The 13,143-nt window shown below is 35.9% G+C and overlaps 1 pseudogene; it reads left to right on the top strand.

The window, feature by feature from the left end:
• Positions 1-11,806, top strand: part of LOC145715641 (ganglioside-induced differentiation-associated protein 2 pseudogene) — a 147,660-nt pseudogene extending 135,854 nt beyond the window's left edge.
• The last annotated feature ends 1,337 nt before the right edge of the window (positions 11,807-13,143 follow it).

The following is a 13,143-nucleotide window of genomic DNA, read 5'->3' as shown; positions in this document are numbered from 1 at the left end:
GGTGTGAGTCTTTAACAGCAAATACTCTGGTCTTCTGAAGAAATGAGTGTTCCTGAACAGAAAATCTGGGTGTTTCACCACAAAGTCTGTTTACTATGCATCCAATCACTTCATATGGACAGCTATCCTCTGAGAACAACTCCTTGATTTTATTTGGTCTTGTTTCTGGAAAAATCTGTAAGAGGAAGATTTTTTTTGAAAGAATTACAGCACTTTATATCTCTATCATTACTACAGCTGTTCTTGGGCTGCAACTGATGATTTTCATCTTTCTCCTATACTACTAATTCTAGGTTGTCTTCACTCTTGGCTGACATCTGTGCTGTTCTAAGTAGCTTATATGCTTAGGTGACTCTGAACATAATCTCTGAAAGTCCTGAGTCCATTTCACTGTGTCTTCCCAGACGCTGGCTGCTGCACTTGTCCATGTACTGTTAAAAGTTGTCTAGGAAAAAAACTTGCCTAGGAATAGGCACTTTTTGTGTAGAAAGTGTAAAGAGATGCTTTAGTGGATCATCTAGGTAATAAACCTATTTTTCCTTACCCTATAGTATGTCAGGAGCTTTTCCTCCTGCAGATGATTAGAAACAATGGATCTGATTAGAGTCAGGAGATCTCTCTTGTGGACTTTTCTCCTTTCAGCATGAGGAGCTGAAAATGACTGAGCATCAGTCATAGATTAAATTTAAATGTTCATTGGGACTCTTGCTTTGTTTTCTGGCCAAACCATTTCTCTCCAGGAATTAAGTCCTTAGGCTTGAACTGTCCAGTATTATAGCCAGCAACAAACATGTGGCTATATGAATTTACATTCATATTAATTAAAATTAAATTAAATAGAAAAGAAAGTTCCTCAGTCACACTAGCCACATTTGACATGCTCAATAGCCACATGCATTCTAGACAGCTTGGATAGTGATCATAACGATCATTGCAAAAATTGCTATTGGATGTCACTGCTCAAGATTCTCAGAACCTAAACTTGCACCTAAAGGGCAAAGATCCCCTAAGTGGGACCCTGGAGATGATGGCAAGTTGACCACTCTCCTACTTCCATCCTCTGTTTCCTGAACCCATGTGTTTTAGCTACTGGGGACAATTTAGGCCATATAACATTAGAAGTGTCTCATCCTCAGAGAGCAACATATTCAAGTTGCCCCCCAAGTATATATCTTCCAAAGGCTGACTTTTTACTTTATTAGGTTAGCAGATTCTAACTGGTGTGGAATGTGTTGTAGCCATAGTCATACGCCCCCTGCTGCATCTCCTTGATGTAAAGTGGACTCCTTAGTACACAGCAATTTTTTCAGTATCCGGTATCAGTGGGATTAAGCACTGTCTGAACCTTTGGCTAGTAGTGTTGGCTAAAATAGAAAAGGAAAATCTATACCCCAAATATGTGTAATCCCTATCAAGTCTAATTATTAGCCCTACTGCAGCATAAAAAGTGTTCAATATAATCCATTTGCAGCCAGTAGTATGTTGGTCCTCTCAGTGAATGGTGTTGTAAAGGGGGCTCAGAATTCCTCTCTTTTGTTGGAATTTGGACATTGTACAGAAGCATGGTTTGATGAGCTGGAGACTAAGGTATTTTTTTGTTTTTGTTTGTTTGTTTGTTTTGTTCTGTTTTTTGAGACCAAGTTTTGAGGCCATGCATAGTCTATTCCTACCACCATAGCTACTCTGTTTATGAGCCCATTATTCTTGTCAGTGATAGAGGCTGGCTAAAATATTGTGTTTATGTGGTTAATTTTTAGTTTTCTTCTCTTGAATGTCTTCCAGTGAACATTAATGTGTAATACAAAGATCTTTACATTTGTATTCACATTTATGCATCCATCCACATGCCTCTTTTTCATATCTTGTCCCTAATCTTCCAATTCTTTTCCTTCCAGACCCTTGACTAACCAGCCAAAACATTAATCACTGCTAATGACTCTATATGTACTCTTATCTCAAGCTACTTCTCTATCCACACAAAATAGATGATTAGGTAGATCACACAAAGTTCTGTCTACTGGACAGATGACCCTTTACCACGTTGTTGCAGAGCTACTCCTGTGTGGAGATATACCACCACAGCAACTCATTTCCAGTTTATATTAACATATTAAGCCAACACATCCTGGGATTCTTCCATCCTCTGTCAGCCAGTCAAAAGGATTGTCTGCGAAATGCTCATAGGTGTGAGCTGAATGAAAAGCACTGGAACAACAGAGGAGCTTGATATGGGTTCTGGGCCACATGTGCATGCAGCTCATTCTGATTTCTGGCCCTTCTTATGCCAGATCTTGGCTATCTTCTGAGGAATTGCTGTTGGACCCACCAAGCCTTATCAATTTTTGGTCTGAGAATCCAGCTCATAATGTATTGCCCTGACTACATGTTCAGGTGATGTCTTATGATCAGACACTCCATTGCTGCCAAGACTCAGTATAGGCTAGATGCTGTTTTTCAAATGGTGCATAGTTCTCCATTACAGATGGTACATTCTTTCTCAAAAACCCTGGGTCTTCAAATTGTGGTTCTATATTGGGACATGCTATAAACACTATATATCATTTTCTTATCACAGGTACCTCCAGGGTCTACCAGAATATATGGCCCAAGCAGTGGGCTTGCACTATAGTGTTTACTTTGTAGAAGAGTTCTTTCACATTCTCCATGCAATTCAGATGTGACTGACCTCCATATCATCAGGTAAAAAGTATAAAGAGTACTTCCAGCTGTGAATTATGTTCTTACCAGAACCTAAAAAAAGCCTAGCAAGCAACATGTGTCCTTCTTAGTGCTGAAAGGCACAAGATACAGTTGCTAGTCCTTTCCTTTAGAAGATATGAGCAGACATACCCCAGTGAACTAAATTTCTAAGGCTTAAATATTTGTAAAGCTTATCTCCCACTCTCTAGAGTGTCATTCCAAAGCCTCCAATGTGTTTTCTACTTCTTGTTATCTATTTTGAGGAACCTGATACTATTGATATAATAGACTAAGTATAGAGTTAGCTTGGTCTTAAAGCAAAGCTGAAAATGTACACTGCTTCTTGTCCCACATAAGTGTAAACTTTTGATCTCCGTTTATCATAGTAATGGAGATGAATGCATGTGCCAGATCAGTGCTCACACATTTTGTACACTAGTCGTGTCAATTGATTCTGGAAAAGATATCATATTCAGTGCAGCAGCTTCAAATGAGGCACTACTTGGTTGTGCCAACTAGTACTTCTGCTAGTTTTACTTTTTTTTCAATGAAAGAATGGACTCAGGTTAAATAGTGATATGATATAGACTGCCACTCCTGTATTCTTTAAGTCATTTAAGGTGATATGAACCTCTAATTGTTCCTAAGATGAAACAATGTTTTGTTTTAATATGTTTGTTGAAGGTGTGTAGCAGTCTCAGAGACTTCCACTGTACCTTCCCCACTATGATAGCTCTTTCCCCACAGGTCAAGTAGATGTAACAATTTTAATTACACATTGGGTGATCAGGGAAATGATTACTGAGTCAATCTATAGACAAAGTAGGCCCATTGCAAACTGGAAGTAGGTTCATTACCTATTGAAAACTGGACGTGGGTTTATCACCTGGCCTTTTAGGTCTCTACTCTAACATGGAAAATATAGTGATACTTTAGGTCCTTGAGTATTAATGTCAACTGAGCTTCTGTGTCTAATAGTGATTCTAATGCTTGAGTATTCCCTTTTTCCAAAAACACAGTTATCTAAGCAAACAGTCATAGATACCTTTGAGAAGTTAGGGAAAATCATGGCTGTATAGATTTGCCATAGTATAGCAAGGTCTTCCTCATTTGGGATCTGACCTCTCCTTTAGTTGTGAGGTTTGGGTTTCGTATGATATATTCATGTTAGCATCCCCACTTCTCTGAGTCTTTCAGCTTCTTACTCACTGTTTTCCATGGCAGCCAGCATTTGTAGTTCACATTGTGTGGACTATTGCATTATTCAACCTTCCAAGAGACATTCTACTAACATAATAGTGTCATCTCTCTGAGTCCGTGCCAGGAAGCTAACTGCTGTATCATGGAAGAATGCTCTTACATGGATACACTCTTTGTTATCCAACTTTTTACCCCATCCTCCTTAAGCCATCATTTTTAATACCCTGTCCCATATATGTCTCTTCAGTGTCTTCATGTTGGCTAGAACCTGCAGCTCCCAGCATTTTCCTAGATGGTATATAATTATTGGTACGTTGGTCAGAAGGAGAGGTGATAGATCCTGAAAAAGTTTATGTTGGAATACAAAACAGAGTTCTCTGCATTTTATTCACCAAGAGAGGAAGATCAGATTTTAAAAGGGATAGTGAGCTGCAGATCCAGAATGTTCAGGAAGATCTGGCATTTTAAAATTCTTGAATGCACCAACCCATATATAGTTATTTCAAATCTCAATGCCCCACTCCTTCCAAACCAATGCTCTAATATTGGTGTAGCCGATGTGGAGATGAGAGTTTTACCTTCTCTAGAGAGCCATTTTAGTAAGTGCTGGGCCTGATGCTTGCTTTCTTCTATCTTCTGCCTAACAGGAATGCTTATATCTTTACATGCTACCAAGGTACTTCTTTGACATTTATACTTTTTTCACATTGTCCAAAATCATCTTTAGCCTATTGTTTTATTTATCTAATACACTTAACAAAACTCTTCCAACTTCAAAACCTTTGCAGTGAATATTCTGTTTCTCTCAAACAGCATAGGTATTGCACTGGCCATTGCCTTCCTTTCTGTTGTTTAATACCTGATCACAACCGAATGAAACTGTAATAATTGACCCTATTGCACATCAGGAGCTATTGATAGTCCACTTATCACTAGTAATGAAATTCTCAATGTCAATAAGCCAAAGGATGACCTAGTTTCCAAATACCATTCCAGGATATTATTATCTTAGATCGATTTCTCTAGAAGCATACTCTGAGATTGAGATTTATAAGCAGGGATTTTATTGTGGATGCTCCCAGGAACACCTGTAAGGAACTGAAGGTGCCAGTATTAAGCAAAGGGAAAAGCTGAACTGTAATAAGTTACAATAGAGGCATTAGCCAATGCCAATCCCACGTGGAGTCCTAAAACTGGAAAGAGCTTTCAAAACTGACCCAAATTAATGCAAAATGGCTGGGCTTTGGTAGCCTCTCATATGTTGTTCAGTCTATGCAGGCTGACTCTGCAAAGGCAATTCCCACAGAGAAATGCAGCTCTGAATCGTCAGTAGGCAACACTCTCGGAAGCCGGTGGAATGAGTGCCTCCATTTGAAAGGGGGATATGAGTGGCATATCACACCATCCACTCTAGAGATATCACTTAAAGCATTAAATTCTGATGGGAAACTTTATAGATTGGCTATGGCTAGGAGATTGATTAATGATAGATAAATCAGTAGACATTTCCAATCTCAGGACCATGAGGGACAATGTAAGAACCAGGACACGACCAGGACAATGTAAGAAGATTTGTGAGTGAATGAATGAATGAATACTTAGAGAAAATAGTACCATCTTCTAAATAGAAGCTGTATGACAAATGTCACGACCGGTGACAAATTTTGAATGGTTCTGCAGTCTACTCCCGTACATATATATATAAGAATTTTTTCCTTCCAAGAACAAGCCTGGCCTTCAAATTTACATTTCACTAGAGTGAAATATAAAGCCACTAGTGACTTTTTATTTCAATGGTGGAAATTCTTGTCACACTTCTCCAGTTCCATTTCTGTAGAATGTTTTGATTTTTTATTTCTAATACCTTAAGATATCAGCACTTCTGGAAAGCATAAACTCATTTCATTGAGTTTTCGTTAGAATAAAAAGAAACAATGAAAAAATAATATAATTTATTTTAAACTACTTATGTTTAATTTGCATTTGTGTTTAATTTGCAACCTCTTTCTCAACCTCAGTGCTATTGACATTTTGGGTCAATGATTCTTCATTGTGAAAACTGTCCAGTGCATTGTGGGTTGTTTAGCAGTATCCCTTGTCTCTACCCACTAGATTCCAGTGACAGTCCCCTTCCCCCAAGATGTGACAACCAAAAAATGTCCCCAGACATTACCATGTCTCTGGTTGAAAACCACTAATTTAAAATCATGTTCAGGTGTCAGTTGGGTTTAAAATGCTTGTACAGAGAATAATTTATTTCTAAACCAAGCCAATCTTGTATACATGACATTTAGGAATGTAATTTATTTAAGTGTAAAGTAAATACTGAAAGAATGAGGAACTAAGATCACATGGAAAAGGAGAGGCTGAATTTTTTTTTTTAATAAGAGGAATTAAACAGAATATTTAGTTTTTCTTAATGTAGGTAACATGACAGCATATTTTTTCTTGTTTTAGGTTTTGTCCATGAAGGAAAAAAATAATAAATTTTAGTGCTAATAAAGAAGATCAAAACTGCTGAGAGGAAAACCTAAAGTCCTTTGAATAGAAAATTTTGGCTCTTTAAAAAGACTTGGAATACCTTTGTGAGGTTAACTACATGAATGGTTTTTTTTTTTATTATTGGATAATATCCAGTAACATATGTTCTGAAATTAAATACATATGGCAGGTACTGTGTTAGGCAAATACAAGGATGAATAAGCCATGGCTCCTACCCTTAAGAATCTTACAGTTGAGAGCAGTAATTCTCAACTTGGCCATATGTAAGAATAACTGGGAGACTTTTGCACACTACTGGTGCTCAGATATGACCCGAGACCAATTAAATCAGAATCTTGGGTTAGAGGGAGTCAAAGCATAAAAATTTTTAAAGCTTCCCAATTGGTTCCAATTTGCAGCTAAGGTTGAAAGAGAAGCTTAAGAACAAATGAAAGTCAACACAATCATTATATAATAGGAGCATATGTCCAATGATATTGAGGCACAGAGAAATAAACATCCAAATGTAAATATATGGAAATTTCATGAATTTGAGTATTATCCCTATTGCAAAAGAGACAGAAATTCAAATACATAATTTATATTAACATAAACAAAATGCAGATGAATAAACTTTAAGACCATTTTAAAGCCTGGCGTTTGTCAAATGAGGAAATTATGAATAAATACAAGAAACAGTTTTTGATGCCAAACTTCCATAGAGTCCATAGAGTCACATATACTATCCCAGAAATTTTTATTTTCCCCCCATAAGATTTTTATCTTTATAGTGAAAATCTCAGATGAATGGTTAAATAACAGAAAAGGTAAGCAGAATGACATTTGATTATAATTACCATATACTGTAGTCATTCAAATTATTGGCCTGGGATGATATATTAATTAAATCTTTATGGAACCATACAAATGTTAGGTATTTCAATGTGTAGTCGTAATTAATTTAATGGTCAAAATGGATAGTCACACTTGATGTCAATTTTTTCTAACCAGATTAATTAGACTGTGCTCTATGATGTGGAAATCTAGCTTGGCAAGTGAGAATTTATTCAGTGAATCCAGGAGATCCAGTACTACAAATTGGGGATTATTTGAGCCAGTTTTGATTGGATTCTCAATCTATTCCTGTACATATATAAAACTTTTTCTCTCTCTTTTGAATAAACTATAATTCAGGTTCTTGAGTTTTCATGACACAGAGTAAATACTGTGCTATGCCACACAGTTTACACCAAGAACGGGAATTGTTCATTGTCAATGTTGCTAATGCACAACTTTTGTCTCCACACATTTACTACTGCTCAGTCTTGGGCTCCAGCAACCTTCCCCTTGAAAGTCTAGCTTCGAGAATCTATAATTGGAAAAGGATGGCCAAAACACTTAGTAACTAATAATTTCTCTTCTAATTTCCAAGCTTTATGAAAAATCAATTTAGAACCAGAAATCCATACACCTGGACATCTTTAACCTACTTCCCTAGAATAAAACATCCAAATGAAATGACCATGTGAAATACGTCCTTGCATCTTTTGCAAAAGCACTTTTGAAGGAATTTCCCATCATGTTGTTCAGTATGACTCACATAGGACATTAGCAAATTCCTGTTAGAATTCAGTTTTGAGAAAACGTTTTTATTATCACAAGGTAGTGTATATTTTAATATAAAGGACAATATTATAAATGTCAAATTACTCATCCACTTTCGTTATAATACCATAACCATATACTATTCTACGTTTGTGACATTTGGGGCTTGCTTTTCTATTTTTTTTAAATATTTTTATTTCTACAAAACTTTAAGCTAACTGCCATATTTGATTACAGTAAAACTATTTAAGTTCTTGGAGTATTTAATTTTTCTAAAATCTCATCATTTTACATTTTTTATTTTTTACAATTGCACTTTATGTGCATTTTATTTTAAATTGCATCAAATAATGAGAAAAGTATTTATAACAGGTACTAATGAGAAGTTAAATAACTATATGCATTATGTGGATTCACTCAGGTTCTATTTCTTTTTTGTCTTTTAAAATATAATATTTAAAAATAATTCCACTTTCATTAAAGAATGCATTGTTAAGTGGCAAAGTATGGCATTGGTTTTGTTTATATATATACATGAAAAGTATTCCTGTTTGGAACATAAAGTTAAAAGTTAAGATCACAAAAATTAAATAAATATATAAATAAAATAAAATAAAATAAAATAAAATAAATAAAATAAAATTTAGAATCACAGAAGCTGTCTATTCTGTCTAAAGACAAAAGACCCAGAAGTAAGTGCCCAGACTTCTTTACTTGTTTGGGGTTTAGATTTACTTACTTGAACATCCAAAATGATTAGAGATATAGACTATAAAATGATGGTAAAATAACTGCTATTCTATTTTGTCAATATTAATACATATTATTGGTAACATTTGGAAGTTACCTTTCCAAAGTAGACTCACTTAATGACACCTGCTGTAAGAGGCTAATGAGATAAAGTGCATATATTTCCAAAACTTAAATATCATCAAGTTTGATTTCAATAATATGTTCTAAAATATCTAGTAAACATTTTTCCCACCTGTGAAAATATCGGTTCTAGCAATACCAGTATTGTAGCTTATGCTTTTTTTTAACATCAATTTTATGTCATATTCTTTCCGAACACATTTTTGTTTTCACCATTTATGTGTCATGAAATTGCAGGGTGGCACCTGTTCAGTAATAGAATGGATGCGAACGGAGTGTTTTAGTCATTACTTTATCTGCATTTTTAAAATAGCTGTCTCCCTTAGATAAACAATTCAAACTGATGACATAATATAAATATATGAGCACATGTAATGATGTAGGTTTACATCATGTCACACTGCCTGCCTAAATAATGAAGAGTTATAATGCAAGCAGCCTAATTTTCATGGATCTAAATTTCATCACTGATTTTTTCCAAGTAAATTCAAATTTATGAAAATGGCATCTTGAAAAGAGTTTTATTACTCTTGCACCATGTTCAGTAAGTGAGAAAACCTACCAGTTAATGTATTTTCAGATGTAATATAGGGATAGATTGGAAAGGTCTATTAATTTATGGCCCAATTCAGAACATAAGAGAGATTTCTCTAGACTTGCACTGCCCAATATGGTAGTCACTGACACCATGGTTAAATTTATGGTTTAAATTTATATGGTTAAAATTAAATTAAATTAAATTAAATTAAATTAAATTAAATTAAAAACTTGGTTCCTCAGTTGCCCTAGACACATTTCAAGTGTTAAATAGTCTCGTGTGGCTACTGACCACCATACTGGACCATAAACACTTCTATCATTGCAGAAATTTCTGCATGGTACATGGATAACCTAGAACCTCATCTCACCAACTGCATTCTAAGTGGAGAGCCCCATTCTTCATAACTAATGGAAAAATTACACAAATGGGAAATGTTTCCACCCTCACATTGATATGAATTTGTTCTGATATCACAAAAATTTTCATTTTATACAATCTAAGGAATAGATTAGGAAATTAGGGAATAAGACACACCTTACATAAATTAAACTTGGATTTAAAATTGTTCAACTACAGTAGGATAAAATTGAGAAATCTCCTGAAGATACCTTAGGAAATTGATATGTTTCTCTCTAGGAAGCTATGGCCATGTTCCTCTTCTTAAATTTTGTAATTATTGATAATTATGTATAGTTTTTATAAAAAGTTTTTATAGGTTTTTTACAGTTTTATGTTTTTATATACAAACGTGCCTATAAAATTATATTTCCTAAATTAATCTATAATCTTTGATTTTTCTTTTTACACAGTAATGTTTGATACATTAATATACTTGAAGAAAGTAATATGTGATAGATTAATATTTCTAGATAACATGTTAAAAATGTTTTTATTTCAATCATTGTTGAAAAATTTCTTAAAATAACTAGCCTATTTTTTGCCTTAATATAACTAATATCCTGAAAATAATATATCATTTTTGATAATTTCTGCTCTTCAGTGTCCAAAATATGAAACATATTTTGATATGTAGCACTGTTGCTATTCACAGATGTAAGGCATAGGGGTGGATATTGAGCCATTTGATATAATTCCTTTTATAATAACTTCCTGAATCATTATCCACCCAATGCTTGAAATTGTCAGGTAATGCAGAACCCTATGACTAATTTATATGGACTTCATTCAATCAACCCACTCACAGATTCTTGAGGAATGAATGTAAACTCATCATATCCCTTGTCCTCAAGAAACTAATAGTTTAGTGGAGGGTTTCTGATAAGTAAGCAGGCAATTATAATAAGGTATGAGAAGTACAACCATACGTTTAAGTATAGATGTTAAATGAGAAGTAAAAAAAGTAATTAAAATAATTATTGAGGTTTATCATGTAATAGACACGTTGACATGCTTGTTAACTTTCTATAAGGAGCTTAACCTGCCCCGTTTGCTGCCCAGATGAGACCACCAGAATGCTCGAAAGTCTCCAGTGAATACTGAACTGCTGAGGAATTTGGCAAAAAGGCAAGCTAAAGTTTCCATTCCATAGATTCCATAGGGGCACAATCCCAGTTTGTGGATGTAGATAGGAACAGAGAGCTAGGCAACTGTGTGAAGATGAATTAAATGCTTCTAATACTGCAGCTGAAACATTTTGGAAAGACGCTATTAAATCACTTTTTTTTTTTTTTTTTATAATAAGGATATCAATGAAAAAGTGGTCCTCTGGAAAGGAGACGTGGCATTACTGATCTACATACAACCCTTGTGAATACCAGCAACGAATGTCTCACAAAGAAAAATCCTGTGTCAGAAAGTATCTTCATGCTTGTGGGGCCTGACCTGAAGGAGGAATTCCAGAAACTTAAAGGTTGATTAACAGGTAAAGAGAAATTGACAAAGGGATTTAAGATCGCCACCATTTAATCATTCACACATCAGAACCTAAATATAAGAGCCACTATCCAACAGCACCTGAGGGTTCCCTATAAGGCTGCTAAAGACACGTAGTTCAGAAAAAGAGTAGTCAGTGTCTTCGTTTGCATTCTGTGTCATCTGTTTCTGCAAAACAAATTTATCCTTAGAGAATGAAACATACACAGCGCTTTGCATTGTAAGGAAATTCCTAGAGATATATGAAGAGACCACAAAAAAGTAAGATTTGCTGTCTCTAAACTAAAAGTGGCTACTTATCAAGAGCTGCTACTTCCAGAGTTCTCAAGGTCATTAAAGGAGGAGAGTCGATCACAGCCATACCTACCTGAGGATGTTGAGAATGGAGAAAGATGGACTGTGGGACCTAAAGGGAAGATTAGAATAAGTGAAAAACTTGGTGACTCAGAGAACCGGTGGCTGGAAGAAGACTTGAATACGGTGAGCCATGCAAAAATTGGTAGAACAAAATAGCAAGAAGGGGGAATTGTGGCTCTAAGGTCCTACCTAAGGCAGGAAAAACACACCTGACCTGTTAGAGGAATATGAGGACCAGAGAAGTCAAAATGGTAATAGAACCCACATCATTAAAGTTCTGGTAGAGCATTGTTAAGTACATCCACTTCACCCTGAGAAGGAAACAAAAACATTTAAGGGCTTTGAGCAGGGGATGATATGATTAGAAATTCATGTCTAGACATTTCATACAGACCAGTTCAGGGAGACTAGATGGCAGGGGAACAAGAATGAACTGAAAAATTTGTTAAGAAATGATGGCAGGAATTCTGGCCAGAGGTGGTGGTGGCTACATCTGGGGTGGTGGTGGGAGGGAAGTGGAAAAGGTGAGAAATGGCTAGAAACTGGATTTATTTTAGGCTTCAAGCTAATAGGAGTTCCTGAGAGATTGGATATTAAGTGTGAGGACAGTACCTTTTTTGACCTGTGAGTAAGGAGAGTGGACTTGTAATTAAGTGAACAATGAAGGGTGATCATGGAGCAGGCTTTAGGGGAGATCGGTTTAGTATGGGACATATGAAGTTTGGAACATTTACTGACCATTGAAGCAAAGAAAGATATAGGCATCTGGACTTTGGAAAGATGTCTGGACTAGAGATATAATATGATGGTCTTTAGCACTAAGATCATATTTAAAGCCATGAAATAGCCAAGGGGTTCGGTGCAGATAGAGAAGAGAAGAAAGCTGAGAACCTAGTTGTGGGGAATGTCAACATTAAGAGATTAGGAGAAGAAAAGACAACTACAAAAGAGATGGAATGCCCAGTGAGTGGGAGGAGAAAATAAGAGAGTGTAATGTCCTAAAAGGCAAACGAAAGAGGATATTGATCAAATACATGTGCTCAATTAAGTCAAATGCTGCTGACAAGTCCAGTAAGATGGGAAATAAGAAAGCTTAGATATTGGTAGAGAGGATGTGTAAGAGGGAAGAATCAAAGGAATGCTTGGACAACATGCCTGGACAACTGGATATGCATGATGTTTCAAGTCAATGGGATAAATAATTTAGGAGAAGCAGGACTGTGAGAAAGATAATGTGCTAAGTATTTGGCTTGGACCTCAGGGCACATATACACACCTAGTCTAGTGTCTCCAGTGCCTGAAGGGAGTGGCCAGATGTGTACTAAGGTCTGAATTGGCAGAAGCAAGGACGGAAGGGAACAGTAGCTATAGCAGCGGAGGCGGTAGCAGGTGTCATTGCTGCTGAAGACAGGAGGGCTTCGTATGGGACAGCACCAAGCCTATGAGTCTGTGCCTGCAGCATCTCACAGATAGCAAAGACCTGGCCTGAGCCC

Source organism: Panthera onca, chromosome C1 (assembly GCF_046562875.1).
Source record: "Panthera onca isolate mPanOnc1 chromosome C1, mPanOnc1 haplotype 2, whole genome shotgun sequence".
In the NCBI taxonomy this organism is placed as follows: domain Eukaryota; kingdom Metazoa; phylum Chordata; class Mammalia; order Carnivora; family Felidae; genus Panthera; species Panthera onca.
Note: the sequence above shows the minus strand (reverse complement) of the source record. Positions and strands in the feature narration are given on the sequence as shown.